At 42.4% G+C, this 10,722-nt stretch overlaps 1 long non-coding RNA gene across 8 annotated transcripts in view; it reads left to right on the forward strand.

Moving 5' to 3' along the window:
* Positions 1-10,722, forward strand: part of LOC114051526 — a 106,390-nt gene that overhangs the window by 51,143 nt on the left and 44,525 nt on the right. For 6 of the 8 annotated variants that reach the window (XR_003570163.1, XR_003570165.1, XR_003570168.1 and 3 more), the window contains exons 2-5: positions 6,604-6,858; positions 9,155-9,293; positions 9,997-10,111; positions 10,348-10,445. This is a non-coding gene — a long non-coding RNA (uncharacterized LOC114051526). The remainder of the gene's footprint in view (positions 1-6,603; positions 6,859-9,154; positions 9,294-9,996; positions 10,112-10,347; positions 10,446-10,722) is intronic. The other 2 variants (XR_003570164.1, XR_003570170.1) reach the window with 2 other exon arrangements.

Here is a 10,722-nt window from a genome sequence, read left to right on the forward strand (position 1 = left end):
AAGGTCACACAGCTAGTAAGCATCAAGTGTTTGGTCTGAGGTCAGATTTGAACTCAGGTCCTCCTGACTTCAGGGCCGGTGCTCTATCCACTGCGCCACCTAGCTGCCCCTGGAATCTTGATTCTAAGATCACCCAGGTTTCCAGGTGTGCTGGTGTTGTGGGTCAGCCGGTCAGGCCTGGAGAAGCCGGGGGCCTGGGAGTCTAGCTTGAGGGGATTGGGGGCTTGGAACTGGGACTATGCTCTAGAGAGAAACTAAGGTAAGCTAAGAACCTAAAGCCCCCCCAGCCCCACCTTCCCGCCCTCAGACTGAGGTGGTAGTGGTAGTGGGAAGAAAGGTGGAATTATGCCTCTCGTGTGTTGGGGACTAAGTCTGTATGTGTGTGATCGTATCTTCTAAAGTAAATATCACTTTGTAGAAGAAGGAAGGAAGGAAGGAAGGAAGGAAGGAAGGAAGGAAGGAAGGAAGGAAGGAAGGAAGGAAGGAAGGAAGGAAGGAAGGAAGGAAGGAAGGAGGGAAGGAAGGAAGGAAGGAAGGAAGGAAGGAAGGAAGGAATGGAAGGTGGGAGGAAAGAAGAAAGGGAGGAAGGGAGGAAGATACAAGAAAGGAAAGAAGAGAAAGGAATAAAAAGAGACAGAAAGGAAGAGAGAAAAAGAGAGAAAAGAAGGAAGCAAGGGAGAAGGAAACTGAGACCCAAATGGATTTGATTAAACCTCCATGTTACTTACTTACTGTGTAAAAATTTCTTTCTAGATCTAAGGAATCAGGTGCCTGCAAAGAAATGCCAGAATAGCAACCTCTCTGAGGCTTGGTTTTTTCATCTGCACAATAGAGATCAATCAATAATATATAAATATGTATTAAATGCCTAAAATGTATCAGGGCTGTGCTAAGCAATGAGGATACAAAAAGAGGCAGAAGACAGTCCCTACCCTCAGAGATTACAATCTAATGGGATGATAATATTTGTTCTACTACTTAACCAGGTTGGGAGGAAAGCACTTTATAAGGAGCTGTAGAAATGTGAGTTGTTCTCACTATTTAAAATAAAATGGTTTCTTTAAAAAAAAAGTGAATTTGTTCACTTTTGTTTTATTTATGCTCCAAGCGAAGGTATTTTTCAGTCACATCTATAATCTAATTTTGTTGTTGTTCAACAAAACAGCTAGGCCTGGAGTTGGGAAGACCTGAGTTCAAATCCAACTTCAGACACTAGCTCTATGACCCCAGGCAAGTCACTTAACCTCTGCCTGCCTCAGTTTCTTCAACTGTAAAATGAGGGTTATAATTGCACCTATGTTGTTGAGAGGACCGAGTGAGATATCTGTAAAGCGCTTAACACAGTGCCTGGCACATGAGCTGCATAAATGCTAACTATTATTATTATTATTATTATTATTATTATTATTATTATTATTATTATTATTATTATTTTGTTGTTGACAAGGTGAGCCTTGTTGAAAAGATTGGCCTTTATTTCAGAGGGAAGTTTGGGGTCTGTGTCATTTCTCAAAGGCCACTGGACCAGCATTCCACTCTGGACCAAGCTAATCGCTCACGTGCACTGTCCCTTCAAAATAGATATGACTGCGGAGTAAGCTCTAGAACAGAAATGTATGACAAAAAAAAAAGTGGGCTGACCAATAGCCAGAACAAGGGTAAGTGACGGGCAGTTTATGATCCCTTTCATCCCCTCTGCCATATCAGCCAGTCTAGCCTGCTTGCTCTGGTTCTTAGCCAACGTTCCATTTCTCACCTTGCTGTTGTGTCCTCCATTCTTAGCCGCGTGTGATTGAGAGGACGGGATGATGGTCCTCAGCATCTTGGTGGTGGATTTACAGAAGGAGATGGACAAGAGGTGTCATCATGGGCAGGCTAGATGGTGTGGAATCAGCATTGCCTCAATGGCCAGAATAAGCACCTTGATGAGATCACAGATCCATGGGAGCATAGGAGCATTCATGGTTGGTCTGACCATCTAATTGAAAGGTCTGAAAAGAGAGTAGTTATTTCGAGTGAGAGACAGCTGGGACTCAGGGAACTGAAAATAAGAAAGGGGACATTTAGGATTTGCCCCACCACACACGCACACACACACACACACACACACACACACACACACACACACACACATGCCCCCACATGCCCCCACACTCCTCTCTTTCCAAAATGGAGAATTGTTCATTCATTGACTAATTTTCCTAGGGAAGAGGTGGAGGCTTAGCCTTCCAGAACATGATGAACCAGAACAGGGCCCCACCCCTTGAAGATGCCTGCTGTCATAGCACAAAACAACAATTTATAGATCCTTGCCATATCTAACACATTTCAGCCTTAGGAGGAGTTGTTTCTTTTTTTTTTAAAGGACTCATTCTAATTTTTAAATATTCAAAAGAACATAAGATATGGTTCTTCCTCATCTCTATCTTATGGAAGTCCTAGCTCCCTTCAAGAGGTCTCTCTCGATTGTCTACTTGTTAGAATTCTCCCCCCACCAATCACTTCCTATCTCTTTTGTATATGTCTTATGCTAACTTATATTAAATATGTAGAATATAAGTTCTTTGAGGTCAAGGACTGCTTCACCTTTGGAATCATTATAATGGTCAGCATTTATATAGCACCTACTATGTGCCAGACTCTGTGATAAAAACTTTACAAATATTATTTCATTTTATCCTCACAACAACTCTGGGAGGTAGGTGTTATTATGGTCCCCATTTTACAGATGAAGAAACTGAGTCAGACCGAGGTTAAGTGACTGGCTAGGGATCACCCAGCTTTTAAGGGTATGGGGATGGATTTGAACACAAGTTTTCCCAACTATAGGCACTATTTATATAATATGAATTGGTTTTTTTATCCTCAGCCTATAGCAGTCGACAAGCATCGATTAAACTAGGTGCCTAGGGGGCTAAGGGCTAGGAAGACAAAGAAAAGGAGGGGGCACACAGTACTTGTCTTCAGGGAATGCACAATTTAATGAGGGCAAGTTAAGTATGCTAGATAATTAAAGCTTGTGGATTTATATACATGATATTAGAAGATTCTTTAAAAGCAACCTCAAAGGTCATCCAATACACTAGAAAGGCAATATGGTGTAGTAGATAGGGTTCAGGACTTGGAGGCAAGAAGACCTGGGTTTGAATCCCACCTCAGATACGTATTAGCTGTGTGACCCTAGACCAGTCACCTATCTTCTTTGGGCTTCTGTTTCCATCTGTAAAATGAGGTGGTTGGACTCAGAGACCTCTTGGATCTCTTTTTAAATCTATGATCCTATGAACACCCTCACTTTACAGAAGAGGAAACTGAGGCTTTGGAAGGTTAAGTACACTAAGTGGCAGAGTGGGGCTCAAACCCAGGTTTTTTTCCCTCCACACCCAGCACCTTTCCCCCATTATCACAGATACCTCTTTCTATTGGCTATTTGAAAGTAAGATGTGCCTGGAAATTAGCTTGCAAAGAGTGCCGTCTTTCAATCTAGGTCCTAGTCGTGATGTAAATTGTGCAGTAGGCACCCAGTTATCTCCCTGACCTCCAGTGGGGTGCTTTGGAACTATTGCAATGGACAGAATTTGAAGCACTTTAGGCTTTGCTTTGGCTAGGGGAGGGAAGGGGAGAGGTGGAGCAGGCTTTCTCAACCTCCCTCCCCTGGCCTTGGGAGGTTCTTGCTCTGCTTGTACTCACATCTCAGCCTGCAGGCTCCAGCACAATGGGCCAGTGTTTTAGGCAGTTAAGGAAGGAGAGGAATGTCTGTGAGTGGGGGGAGAAAAGGAAGGGGGAGAAGGAGGAGAGGAGAGACTTTGTTGACTTTATTTAAAAATACGTTTTTGGAAAATATTTCAGATACTGTTGGGTTTTGTAGAGCTTTCTTCCTATCCCCTCCTCTCCCTTCCCCCTGCCACTCCTCCCCCAGCTTTAAATATAAATGAAGAATTTTAGTCTTGATTGGAGGAAGCTAGAGAAAGAGCCCCACTGTTACTATCTGTGCCGGAACCGACCACCTGAGTGTGCAACGGCAAATAGACCCTGGGGGGATTCCAGAGGGAATTCTCGGGAGTCAGACTACCTCAAGCCAAGTAAAACTGGCAACAACAGGGCAGGATGCACTGAGGCCCCAGGTAGCTTCCTCATAGCTAGCTACTGTTCCCAGGTGGTAGGAAGCATTTGGGCTCTATCCTGATATTTATGGATATGTGAGTGTTTTAACTCCTGGGAGGGTAGACGGACTGAAGTCTTCTCTTCAGCTTTCATGGTGCTGAGGGGAAGGGAGCTGAACCCTAGATTTAGAGGCAGTGCTATTGTTATCCCCCATTTTATAGATGAGGAAACTGAGGCTGAAGGAAGTTAAGTGATTTGGCCGTGGCCACAAAGCTAGGAAGTGTCTGAAGCAGGTCTTCTTGAGTCATCTGTGTGACCTTGGGTAAGTCATTTAACCACCCTCAGACTCAGGTTCCTAGAATGAAAATAAGTGGGTTGGACTAGATGGACTTTAAAGGCCCTTTCTAGCCCTAAATCTATGATGCTATGATCCTTGCTGATTTGGATGAGGATGAAAGGGAGTCTTGGCGAAGGAAAAAAGACTGTAACAGCTATGTTAATATAAAAATATAGGGAGAGAGGGATGGAGGAGGGAAAGAGGAAAGAGAGAAGATAAGGGAGAGAGAGAAGAGGAATATCATGGAGGGGCCCACTATCCTTGCCCACCACCAACATCAGCCACTGCCCCCATTGGCCAATTAAGCCCAGTAGCCTTAGGAATAGCAGAGCCCTGCAGACCATGAATCTTGCTCCTAGCACTGCTCTTCTAACCATCATTGGGAAAGAATCATCTGGGAAGATTCGACCTGGCAACTAATTTTGCAGGTGTGCAGCCCCTGCCTCCTCAGCAGCCACAGCTACTGAAGGCTGGGAAAGGAAAGTTCTCCACCCCAAAGTCCTTGGTTTTTTCAGTGGTTGTGTGGTTTTTCCTTCATTCTTGAAGAGGACCCTGACATCAGGGAGATGACGACATGACTTGCAATTGACTTTGATTTGAAAGAGGGAGGGCCGTGCAAAGTCACCAGCCTCACTTTCTCCTCCAGAGCCATCTGGGTCCAGTGGCCAGATGTCTATCAGGACAACTGGAGATAGTGGAAATAATATTGAAGGAGATTCATTTCTGTCTACTTTGCTGACGCACCCTAAGGATCGCCTTTCCATCAGATATGCAACTGAAACATCTTGTATATATTCTTTCCCCCAGTGGAATGTAAACACTTTGAGAGAAGGTACTCTCTCTTTTTTTCTGTTTGTATTCCGTCCCCCTCCCTTAGTGTACTTTGTGCCTAGTGAAGCTTAATAAATATCTTCTCTTTCTCTCTCTGTCTTTCTCCCTTTTCTCCTCCTTCATCCCTCCCTCTCTTCCTTCCTCTCTTTCTTTCCCTTTTTCTTTTCTTTATCTCCTTCATCTTTTCCTTTCTTTTCTCCCTTTCTTTCTTCCTTTCCTCTCTTCCTTTCTTTCTATTCCATTCTCTTTCTCTCCCTTCCCTCCTTCTTTCTTTCCTTTCACCTTTCCTTCCTCCTTTCCTCCCTTTCTTCCTTTCCTTTATCTTTTCCCTTTCCTCCCTCCCTCCTTCCTTCTTTCCTTCCTTCTTTCCTCCCTTCCTTCCTTCCTTCTTTCCTTCTGCATAGAACATGGGAAAGAGGAAGATCACTGGATTTGGAGTCAGACAACCTGGGGTCAAATCTTGGCTCTGCCACTCACTACTTGTTCAACCATAGGCAAGCTGTTTAACTGATCTGGGCCTCAGTTTCCCCATCTGTAAAATGAACAGGTTAAACTAGGTGGCCTCTCAAGTCCATTCCAACCCTGAAACTGTAATCCTAGGAACTAGAAAACTCCTAAAGAACTGGAAGAGGCCCTAGAGGTCATTACCTCCAACTCCCCCATTTTCCCAAGGTCACCCAGGTACTAAGTAGCACAAAGGTCTGGATAGAGTCAATCTCCATCTCAGATTTCTTTTAGTGATGCATACCCTGTAATGTCTGAGTCAGAAACCCTGGAAAGGTTTTCTTTCTAGCAATTGTGTGTGTGTGTTTGTGTGTGTGGTGTATGCCTCAGCTTTCCTGCTCGGAGGAGCCCTGGTACTTGTCCTCACCCCTGAAATTTCCTTTTTGGAACTTCCTTGCACTCATGCACACACCTCATCACTCCAGATTCACATCCAGCCTCATAGTTGGATTTTTTGTGTGTTTCACTGCCTTCCACATACACACAATTGTAACATTCCCAGAGACCCTGTAGTCCATACTATAGCTATGCAGGGATCCTTTCTACACCCTCCCCAACAAGTAAACATGAGCCCACCACACCTTTTGCATTTCACACAAACTGAACTAATCATACTAGCTAGCATTTATATATTGCTCTAAGGTTTATAGAGAAATATACATATACATATATATATATATTCATTGGATCTGTACAACAATCCTGTGAAACATGTGCTACTATATCCCAATATGTGGATGAAGAAACAGACTGCGTGTGTTGGATGACTTGCCCGTGTTCACACAGCTAGCCAGGATTCAAACTCATCTTTTTTTTTTTTCTTTCAGAGACTGAGTCCCTGTTCCATGATTTAAATCCCACTACTGATTACTGATTGGCAGGGATGCTTTCACTGGCTCTGTTTCTGACCTGGGCCAGTTCACCGGGACCTAAGGAGCCTGGTCTTCCATCTCCACCCAGCCCCCATCATATTAAATACCCAACTAAATGCAGATACTTGATCAGCATAACCCAATGTGGCGCTGAAACTCCTGAGCTCAAGAGATCCTCCAACTGTCAACATCGGGTAGCTGGCATTATAGGTATGTACCACCATGCCTACCTCAGATCTTCCTAACTCCAAATCCAGTGCTTTGTCCATTATGCCAACTGGCTGCCTCAGACTTCCTGTACAAGATAAGCCATCATTCACTGTCCAGTGATAGGCAAGTCATTCCCTCTAGGGGCAGCTTTTCATTTTCAGAAAGGTATTCCTTATACCCAAATTCATTTTTTTGTCATTACTACCCATTGTTTCTCCTTCTGCACACTGGGGTCAGGCAGAGCCTGTCCAATACCTCTTCCATAGGATGTTCTTTCAGAAATGAAGACAGTTATGTTCCTACCCTACACTAAGTCTCCTCCAGGCTGACCATCCCCAGTTCCTTCAATGGCTCTTTGCACAACTGTCAGATTGACCCTGTCACACCCCCCCCCAAACTTCAGGGGCTCCCCATTGCCTTTAAGATGAAATACAAATTTTTCTGCCTGGCATTTAAAGCCTTTCCTTCTCAATCTGGTTCCAGCCTACTTTTCCAGGGTAACCCTTCACACACCCTCCATTCTAGCCAAACTGGTCTTTTACTCTTCATTGGAAACAACATCCCATCTCCCATTTCCTGGCCTTTGCACCAGCTGTCCCTGTGCCTGGAATGCACTACTACTTCAGCCTTTTAGAATATCTTCAGACCTCAATTCCTGTCTCCTCCTCACTCTGAGCGGCCAATGCCTCTGAATTACTTTAAGTATTTTTTGTATTTAGTTATACGTTCATGTTTCACAGGTAGAATATAAGCTCTTTTGGGACAGGTAATCCCTGGTATCTGTTATATGGAATATGCTTAATAAATGTTTGTTGACTGATTTATCAACCTATAGAGTATGTGTATATATTTCTAAGCAGATATATTGGCTTAAATTGTGTGTCTCATTATTTCTTCCCCACTTGTGTATCAGTGAGTTTAAAGGTATATACAGTGATGTGCTAGGTCTTCCTCCAAAACTATAGCATGACACACTTTTAATTTTAATCTTTATTATTAATGTTTTCTCCCATAACCTTCTTAAGTCTAGACTCTAGACCAGAGGTTCCCAAACTTATTTTGCCTGCCACCCCCTTTTCAAAGAGAATTTACTCAGCACCTCCCCCTGGAAATCTACTTTCTCTAACCCTTTAATTATTTTTTTTTTTTTTGGAAATTTGTGTCATTTCAAAAAATTTAAATTAAAAAAAGATACATCTTACATTTGATAATTTACTGTAAATTTGTGGGTTTTTTTCCTGTATTGAAATTTTGATGATACAATATTGTGTTATATAGCATCATATTGTAAACGAGTCATTAGGTGCACATATTCTTGCCAATACATGCTGGACTTCCTGACAATTCGAGACAGGCTCACCAGCCAACACTTGCTTGTTAAGACCTGCGGTGGACTTGACGACTGATTGGTTATAACCTGCATTTTTTGTGCTTATTTGAAAAATAACGTAATCACTACGACTTTAACTCTGTTACACAACAGACGAAACATGTATGAATGATTTTTCAAAATTTCTTATCTTCCCTTCTTTCCTTATACTTCCACTGCCCCTGAACAATTTTTCAAAATTTTCTTATTTTCTCTTCTTTCCCTATGTTTCCACTACACCTTTATTTTTATTCAATGCCCCCCAATTGCACCTGAGGCTACCCCCCCATCATTCCAGCACCCCCCAGGGGCAGTTTTGGATGAGCTCTAGATGATCGACAAAACAATAAATCAAGCCCTGGTTTGTAGAGGATGCTTATTTCCAAAGTGTAAATGCTCACACTGAAAAATTGACAATCACCTCTCCATCCAAGTATACCCTTGTATATCAAAGACTAAATTAAATTGGAAAAAATATTGACCTTACCCTGCCTTCTCCTTATTTTGCCTTTTAAGGATCTTTATTTGTATAAGGGAGGTGTTTTTACATTTCTATTTCTAGTAATGCAATGTCATTATCCTATAAGTATACAAACTTCGTGATCTCTTTACAAGGTGTGAACCATTCTGATGGGTCAAGAAGGGAATAGTTGGTGGATTAGCCAAACAGCTAGCCATTGGCTCCAGCAACTTTAAATAGCTGGAGGAGTTTAAGTAGAAAACTGTCCAGCTGCAAAGCAGTCAAGTCATGGAAGACTATAGGCTCAGGACCTCCTTGAGGAGGCAGATCTTTGTATTTGTACCAGAGGACAGGAGGGTGTGGGACCAATGAACCCGGGGCAATTTTCAACTCCTTTTTCTCTCCCCACCCTTATTGTCCATGTTATTGGAGAAACTGTATCACTAATAGACAACTCATCCATCCAGGAGCAGAAAAATAAAAAGACAAATGTGGATTCAAGTGGATGCAGAAAGATGGTCCCTGGAAGGAGGAAGAGTCCTCAAGAAGAATCAGAGAGGACCTCAGGCTATGGACTCAAGAAAGGACTTCTAATAAACAGGAGTTGTGAGTTTATCCTTTAGTCTTTGCAGTTCGATTCCACTCTCCCATGGACCTGTGTTTCCTTGTGAAAGACTGTGCCTCAAATCTAGAAATGGGAAGGTGATGTTTTGCACTAACTGTTCTTACTCTACCACCTTAGTAAATGCCTTTTCCTAAACAAACTAATTAACATCATCAGTGGGGGCTCATAAGTGACCAGGCTAGAAACCCAGCTCTTAAGGGTTACCCCTAGAATCCTGAGTAGGATTAGTCATCCTTGCCTCTGAAGATACCCAACCAAACCCAAAGCGAGTGCTATATTTGCAATGCATAGTGATAGCAGTGTACAGCATGCAGTGCTGGGTTCAAATCTCATCTTTGCCACTAACAGCCTGGGCAAGTTACAGCTTCTTTGTGCCAAAACAACTCCTTAAAACTTACCAAGTTATGTGCCAGACCAGCTATGATTTGATTAGTGTATATGTGTAGTATATTAGTATAGACAGTGCCCTATTTCACCTGCCACTCTATGTCTATATCTATATCTAATGATATCACAGATCGAAGTATACGTATTTTGCATATTTGTAACATTAACGTGAGGTTTGTTAAGGCTGATTCTTTAATAAAATAAATCTAGCCTTGTCACTCTAGCTCCAGATTCCAAGTTACAGAAAGGCATGGGGGGAGCCCTGATCCCACAACCCTTTTCTTCTCCTTGTCCCAGGGTGTCCATGGCGCAAAGGGAAGTTGTAATCTAACGACAACGAGCTGACAAAGCTATGTAGGTTTTAGGAATTTCGAAGGCGCTCGACCTCTTAGCAAGGGACATAAATGAAAAGGTAATTTTTCAGATTCTTCTCTGGTTAGTCCTATGTTCAAAGCACACATAATTTCCTTTTAGGTGACCTCTTGACTTAAGCATGAGTCACCAAAGTAATATATCTTAAGCTTGGCTGAAATAACACAATGTTTTAAAGGACTAGATCATTGTCTAATAGCATATTTCAAATACCATAGAATGTGAAATATTAAGAGGATATAATGAACATGAATATACATTTTGTTCACAAAACAGATTCTTATGAGATACCAGATTTGGGATAAAGGAATATGTTGACCCTAGACACTTGTGAAATAGGAAAAGACCACTGGATTTGGAGTTAGAAGACCTGGGTTAGTATCCTATTTCTGCCACCTACTACCTGTGTAACAAGTCATTTAACATCCCTGGTCCTCAACATTAATTGTTTATGGACTACCATGAGCCTTTTACATGTTTTCTGTAGATTAGAGCATAGGCTGTCCTATATCCATTATGTGCATTGTTACCTTAAATGCTTAAATGGGACCTGGGTACCCTTTTCTTCTCATCTCTGAAGACTTCAACATGAACTATATTATAGCTATACTCTAAGGTTTATTCCAAAGGCAATTCTGGGTGGGGGGGGGG

Source organism: Vombatus ursinus, unplaced genomic scaffold (genome assembly GCF_900497805.2).
Source record: "Vombatus ursinus unplaced genomic scaffold, bare-nosed wombat genome assembly UNPS02014803.1, whole genome shotgun sequence".
NCBI classification, from domain to species: domain Eukaryota; kingdom Metazoa; phylum Chordata; class Mammalia; order Diprotodontia; family Vombatidae; genus Vombatus; species Vombatus ursinus.